General features: G+C 40.6%; 1 non-coding gene across 1 annotated transcript; it reads right to left on the minus strand.

Annotated features, from left to right (window-relative positions):
- Positions 1–6,727: 6,727 nt before the first annotated feature.
- On the minus strand, positions 6,728–6,834 carry LOC141635903 (small nucleolar RNA R71). The gene has a single exon (XR_012540557.1). It is a non-coding gene; the product is annotated as a small nucleolar RNA R71 (small nucleolar RNA).
- Positions 6,835–8,187: the final 1,353 nt, after the last annotated feature.

Consider the following 8,187-nt stretch of genomic DNA (forward strand, 5'->3'; position numbering starts at 1 on the left):
AATGCAAGTGAAATATGATATGTAATACAAATGCAAGTGAAGGCTAAACTAAATGCAATGCACTATACAAAAGAGAGAGGGAGAGAAGAGTGTCATACAAATGAAGGTGGTGAGGTAGGCATCTCTCACTCGTCATCATCATCCCGGTGGTAGCCATACCTTCTAGAACTTCCTCCTTGGTCATACCCCCCCTCCTTGACCAAAGTATCCTCCACCTTGACCATCAAAGTTCCCGGCTTGGTTCCCTTGATTAGGGAACACAAGGTGTGGTTGAGCCCAAGAAGGTCGAGGGCCATTAGGGTCGATATACCCTTGTTGTGCCATTTGGTAGTACTGAGGATAAAGGGCCATGTAGTTATCGACCCGCCCATTGTTTACTCCGAGATCAACCTTCTTCATAAGAGCCATCAAATCATTCATATCCGGAGTACTGGGAACTTGCGGTGCGAATGGCCTATGAGGAGTAGGATATGGTGGGATAGGCACATAGGACGGCGGGGCAATGCGCCTTGCCGGTGTCCCGCGAGGTTGCGGAGGGTGGCGGGGTATTTCTTCTCTTTGAGGGGGGTTGGGGTGGATTTGGATGTCGAGAAGGTAGCTCGACCTAGGTGAATACGGGCTCAACCTTGGGTCGGTACCGGGTATATTCCACCCCAATAGAATAATAGAGGAACACCCTTTTGTGAACCATTCTACACTCCCGTTTTGAGTGTAGGCGCACCACCGGTGGTGGTTGAAGACGGCGTCCTCATCAATCAATGTACTACCCTCAAGAGGTGCATAATTCCCATGGGTGTTGAACCCGGGACAAAGGTAGTTAGCCAAAATAGTAATTAGACCTCCCATCACGAAGGTCTTAAGTTCGCTTGAGAGAAATTATAGAATCTCGTAAGCATCTCAAGGGGGGTATTGAAGTTGTATCCCCTTTTCCCCCGAACATTTAGGTAGGACTCAAGGAATGTCAAGTCGAGGAGAGTGCACCTATCTTGCTCATATCTCCCATTAATGGTGCTGGCTATGAAACGTTCGGTGATACGAATCACCGGGTGTTAAATAGAAAAGTTGTAGCATTCTTTTTGGCGAATGAAATCCCTCTCGGAAATAGCCTTCCAAACTAGGTCCACATCAAAGTCGGAGGGTTTGGTGATGTTGCTTGTTGGTACAACAAGACCAAAAATTTGAGAAAATTGGTCAAGTGATAGGCTATGATCGAGGTTGCACTACCGGAACTCCATACCAACATTGTTTCGTGTGTTCGAAACAATACGGAGGCTACTCAAAAATTCCAAGGTAAGGCAAAGGTACGTCTCTTCATGGGCATGGAATAATTTCCCATTCCCCAAACCATCAAAGAATATTTCGGTTTGGTACCTTATACCTAGGATTTCTAACACCCTAGTGTCAATAAATTGAGTCAGTTCGTAATGCTTACCTAGCAACATGACGAACTTAGCGCGGTGGTCATCAAATGTGAAGAGTACCTCCGAAAAATACTCAAGTTGCTCCACCCCTCCTCTTATCACGGGATGGAAGTTTCTTGGTGGCATCCTTTCTTGAGGGGATGAAGAAGATGAGCCCTTGCGTTTCTTGGTAGCGGCTTCAATGAGCTTCTTGGCTTTTCCCTTGAGATTCATCATTTTTTATTTGGGAAAGTTAGGGTTTGATTGGTTTTTGTTGTGAAGGGAGTGTTTGGAGATGAAGATGAGTGGATTAGGTTTAGATAAGATGAGGAAATGAGGGATGGTGGGGGTGTTTTTATAGAAAAGGGGGGTGGGACGAGCGGCTGAGGGTCGGGCTCGGGCAGATTAGTCGAGGTAAGTGCAGGAATCCGAGCGTCTTTATGGTCGAGAGGAGCGTCTTCCTGCAGGTGGTCCGAGCGTCTTAGTAAAAATCCGCTTGGATTTCATTCCAGGGATTCTGCTTCAGCTGGGGTGGACAAAAGACGAGCGTACCGAGCTTGGGATGAGTGGCTGAAATGAGATGAGCGTCTTCTTCAGAATCATCTCGGATTCTAGCCTAGTGCGAAAGTTTTCTTTTGGTGTCCTACAGGACGAGCGTCCAACTGATAATACGGGCGTCTTTTTCTGGACGAGCGTCTTGCTCCATAATCAGCTCGGATTTCAGGTCAGCGCCAAACAGTACCCTAAGGAAGGCTGAGGACGAGTGTACTGCCTTCGGGACGAGCGTGCCTCGCTGCTTTTCAAACTTTTCTTTCTTTTCTTTTCAAGATCGTACCATTGCACCCTTTTGTCATTCCTCCTTATCTTTTTCTGGAATTTTACTCAATAAAAATGTAAGGAAACTCTCTCTTACTACTCTCATGCAAGAAATTAAAAATAAAAGTGCTAAAATGTACAATATTCTACAAGGCAAAGGTTCAAGAAATATCTTACAAATGGTGGTTTGAGATAGGACTCCACCAAACTAGTTCACATTGTAGAAATTTTTGTCCATAGAGCTCAAAGCTCTTAGAAGAAGATCGAAAGCTTGTGAACAAGCTCCAAATAAGCATGAGTATGGTTTGCTTAACTTCAAGACGAAGCTTGGCCAAGGAAGTTTTTCATTCATTCTTGTTTTCTTCCTTTTCTTGGCACTTGAATATTTGCGATGCTTCAAACCGATTAGCCCATGATTCTTGTTAGTGTAAGGTAGGAAGTATGGTTCATGGTTGTCCGGAGACTTCCACTCACTACCTTTTTCTTTAACTTTGGTGATGATGATAGCATTTGAATTTATCAATCCTTCAAGAGTAGAAGGAGAATTCTCATGACCTTGATGATCGGATACCTTAAGAATTGATGTTGTGGGTGCCAAATTTCCACAAGTAGCTTTTTGTTCAAGTTTCTTTTTGAGCTTTTTCACCAAGTATCCTTTGTATGATGTCTTGACCTTTTGGAGGAGATCCACCATATTGTCGTCGACAATCATAGGTTCCATAGTGGGTGTAAAGTAGTCTTCATGGGCGATAAGGAAGGAATATTCTTCTTCATGATAAGATATCTCAAATTTCTCAAGGATAGGCTCGTCAAGGAGAGCAACCTCATACACTTCCGTTTCCTTACCCTATGAGTTCTTGTAAAGCACGATTTTATCATCATAGCTATCTTCATCAAAATCATAGATGGGTGCTTCATGCAACTCTTTCTCTAACATCTCAAAGTTCACATCAAAAGACACACCCTCATACTCACAAAGGCTAAGAGTACTTGGCCTACTCATCCTCATATCTTCCTCATCAAATACCACACTTTCATACTCACAAGAGCTTAGAGAGATTGGCTCTTCCCAATTCTCATCAAATATAAATCCTTCAAACTCTCACTCACGATCAATGTCCATGGAATGGTGGGGAGTGATTGTTTGGGATTCTTTCATTTGGGCAATTTGAATCTCCAATTCCTCACCTTGGGTGACAATGCCTTGAAGAACATTGTCCCTCTTTTGGCTTTCCTCTAGAATTTGTTTGAAGAAGTTTTGTTGATCTCCCATCATTTGGAGAATCATATTTTGAATGGGTTCATCATCTTGTTGTGGGTATGTGTGAAAGTGCTCGTATTGTGGCATTTGGAATTGATTGTAAAGTGGGTATTGGGTGGGCGGTTGTTGTGGATATTGGATGTGGTGATTTTGGTGGGAAAAATTGGGGTAGTAGTTAGGATTTTCATTGTATGAGTAGTAAGGTAGGTTTGTGTTGACTTGCTTCTCAAACACCCCATACCCATAGCCATACTCAAAAGATCCACCATATACTCCTTGTGTCAAGTCTTGAGCCATCATAGCTAAGACAAGGAAACAACTACAAGCATGGAAACTACACAAAAATGGTAAGAACAATCCTTGAGGAACAAGTTCCTCAAGATTAAGGCACAAATAAAAATAGACAAACAAGCAAGAACTTAATCACATAACACCGTCCCCGGCAATAGCGCCATTTTTGACGTGAGCGTGTCATTGTACACCCAATCAAAACACATTTATAATACTCAACAAACAACTTGTTAGTCGTAAGTCAAGGTCGATCCATGGGACGGTGTGCTTTGGGTTCTAAGTCTATCTATTTCAATTTATGCTAGTGTCACAATTTGTTTGGATTTGTAGTTGTATTCTAGACTAATGCAAGCAATAAAAGGAAGGATGTAAACAAATGATTAAAAGTGCCAGGATATCATGGGTTCATAGGGGATTCATGGGAGTTGATCATACAAACATGTTCACAAAGTTGCAAGCAATTAATGGTGTAAAGGAACTGAGTTGGTTTATGTCTTACGGTTCTTAGATAGAGTTGGGTCCCGGAGCAGAATCGATTAGATTGTACAACACCTACAAGTCGACTTACTTTCCTCCTAATCACTTGTATGCATGGTCTAACAAGACTCGAGTTGGTTTATATCTTACAAGTCAAGTTGAATAGATAAGAGATGGTTATAAATGCAAGGATTCATAGGCTTAGCATTTCATCAAACATAACATATGCATAGGTTGACATCACAATAAGCAAGCAATTTAAATTATGTGAACATATTAAATTAAGCATGATTAATCCCCATGTTTGTTTCCCCTAATTTCCCACTAATCCTAGTTAAGAGACTACTTACTCATTATCATGGAGAACATGTCATTAATGGTGTCAATCATTACAACAAGTATAAACATGATAAGAGCTTAAGGAAATAAACAATAAAGGATAAAGAGTAAATGAATTATACCAAACTTGAGATGATCTAAATAATAAAGCAAAGAATAAAAGAAGAGAAATTGATTGATTGATGAAGGGTTGTCAATCCTCCAATAATAACCCAATAATCTTCAATTACCCAAAAGTAACAAACTTGAACAATAACTAAGGAGAGATTAATGTGAAATTTGTGGAAAGTTTAAAGAGTATTTTAAGAGGATTTTCTAATGAGGATTTTCTAATGTGGAAGCCCCCTTTCATTATCATCAAATGGGGTATATATAGTAGTGTCTCATTAGGTTAACTAAGGCTAAATTAGTAATTAACAATTCTAAGTTCTAAGTAGGGAAATGCAAGTATTTTGGAGTGATGAGCATCCTTGCTGAAGACGCCATGGTCCGCTCGTTCACAAGGGCAGGACGCTCGGATTCTGGGCAGGTAGGACGAGCGGCTGAAGGTCGGGACGCTCGGATTGTAAGGGCATAGGACGAGCGTCTTGAAGCTTTGGACGCTCGGATTGCTGTTCAGAATGCTTCCTCTCGCATACTTCTTATTCTTGCAATATTGGTCTTTAGTTCTTGCCTCTTCTTCCACACTCGTTCAACCAAGATCGTCAATGTCCTTCCAAATAAGCTCAAGAGACGGGAATTTCCACCTAATTGTCTCCTTTCCTACAAAACAAGCACAAGGCAATAGGAAAGCAAAATAGAAAGCATTTGACGGATAAAGTGGCTATGGAATGTTATAATAGTATGAAAAATAGGTTCAATTAGGGGACTAAATGTGCGCAAATACGAGTCACATCAATTAGAGAGTCTAATTAGGATATATGATCTTTCATGTTAGACCATGCATATAGTTGAATAGGGAAGACTACGTAGATGTAGGTGTTGTAAAGTTGTGACCGACTCGGCTCCAAGACCTAAAACTCCCTAGGAATTGTAAGATATAAACTAACTCGATTCCATTACTACAATAATTTGCTTGCACCTATGTAACTTATTTATATGATCTCACCATGGTTCCCCTATGAACCCATGACACCCAAGTGTTTTAATCAATTGTTTACAAACTCTATTTGCTTACTCTGCTTTTCTTTCATTTATTTACTTTTTCTTTGTTAAGTTGTTTAGATTGCAAATCTCAACCTCAACCCAAATTGTGACACTAAGATATAGCTATTTACAACCGAAAAGTGAATACAATACCCGTCCCTTGGGATCCGACCTTTACTTACCGCTCTACTAAGAGTAGTTTGTTGAGAATATAAATATTGTTTGATTGAGAGCATAGACGACACCTATACACGTTTCTATTCAAATCAAAATGGCGTTGTTGCCGGGGACGGTGTTCAATTGAGTTGTTATCATTTGTTGTTTTTAGTTGTGTCTTTCTTAACCTTGGGGAAGTCAAACTCCTCAAGGTAGTTTTAATTGTTTTCTAGTTGTTTGATTTTTGCATGTCTAGGAGATCACAAGGCGGTCTTTTGGCTATTGATCCCAAAATGGAAAAAACTTTGACAAATTTAGAAGAACCGTTAGAGGGACTTCAACAATTGTGGGTATTGAAGAACTTGTGGACATTGGTATCATCTAAAAGGATAGTGTTGAGTTTACCAGCCCTTTTGCAAGACAAGGAGGGGATAACCCAATTCCAAACCAACCACAAAATCAACCTACAATGCCTAAATTTTCATCTCATTCCGTACCAACCGAGGAGAACCTACCCAATGGTACTGCAACACCACCCCACTTGACCGGTATTTTCATTACCAAATCCGCATTCATACAATTAGTTGAATGAAGCCAATTTGGAGGGATGCCTAGTGAATATCCCCATCTACACATGGAGACTTTTTGTAACTATTGTGATGCAATTTCCCAAACGGGGGTAACACAAGATCAAATTCGATTGGTATTGTGTCCTTTTTCATTGATCGGATCCTCAAAGCAATGGTTAAAGAGCCTAAACAAGGCCAATCTTGGAATTTATTGATGGAAGAAGTTAGCACTTGCCTTTTACAAGAAGTTTTACCCTCCAGAGAAAGCCAACATGATAAGAGCCCAAATTACCGGGTTCAAGCAAAGAGATGAAGATTCTCTATATGAGGCATGGGAAATATTCAAAGATACATGTCGCTCTTGTCCTCATCATGGGTTAAGCAAATGGTTTCTAGTCCAACAATTTTGGAATGGGTTGTATGAAGACTCAAAGAATGTACTCAATATGGGTTCTAATGGAAGATTCACAGAGGTAGATGATAATCAAACTTGGGCCAAGATAGAGGAGATGGTGGTTCTGAACTCTCAATATAGTAGGCTAAGAAAAGCTAATAGGAGAGGGATCCATGAAGTTGACTCCGTCACACAATTGAGTACCGATTTGGTTGCCCAACTATGCTCCTATATTGACACAATGAACTTGAAATTTGACAAGGCCATAGCCAAGATGAATTAGGCTTATCAATCACCCAAGCAACATCAACAAGTCAATGTCATGGTGTTAACATCTTCTATACCAAATGGAGTATGTGAGAATTATGGAACTTTGGGACATGATCAACAAGAGTGTAGGGGCACAAATGAGCAAGTTAATGCTTTCCAAGCATATAAGAATGGCATCCCTTACTCCAACTTTTACAATGAAACACCAAATTTCACCCAAACTTCTCATATAAAAACCAAAATGTTCAAAATCCTCAACCAACATACACTCCACCTGCAATGAGAAATCCTACTCAAAGACCCTTTTTCAACCAAAACCAAAGATTCTAAAACCAACCCTCTTACCATCAAACCAATGACCAAAATTTTGATGTTCAAAAAGAGGTCCTTCAAATGCAAAAGAGCCAACAAGACTTCTTCGCTCAAATACAAAGAGATAGCCAAGCCAAAGACACTACCATCAATAATATCCTTGCTGATACCAAGATGTTGGAAACACAAATGACCCAATTGGCTTCTTCGAGTTCCCAAAGGCAAAAAGGACAATTACCACTCCAAGATAATCTTCCTACAAGGCATGAAACCAGCAATGCCATTCACTTGAGGAGTGGTACACGATATGAGGGACCTAAGGAGCCAATTGAAGAAGATGTTATTGAGGAAAGTGTGAAGCCAAGAGATGTGATGGAACCATTGAGAATAAATCCTAGGGTAGTGGAACCAACTACCAATGAATCATTGAAGAAAATAAATTAAGAGAAGGCCAAAGAGGTTGAAAGAGAACCTATTGTGATTGGACTTCCGTTTCCAAGTCGCCAAGCCAACCCCAAGCTTGATCAGAAACTTGGGAAATTCATGGAGATTGTGAAAAACCTAGAAGTTTCCATCCCATTTATGGAGTTGATCAACCATGTGCCGGCCAATGCAAAGTACATGAAAGACATCCTTACCAAGAATAAGTCCATTAGGAAGTTGGAAACTATCGCATTCACAAAGATAAGTAGTGCAATACTTCAAGGAAATTCCCCATCTAACCTCAAAGATCCGGGAAGCTTCTCTATTCCATGT

Source organism: Silene latifolia, chromosome Y, assembly GCF_048544455.1.
Source record: "Silene latifolia isolate original U9 population chromosome Y, ASM4854445v1, whole genome shotgun sequence".
NCBI lineage: Eukaryota > Viridiplantae > Streptophyta > Magnoliopsida > Caryophyllales > Caryophyllaceae > Silene > Silene latifolia.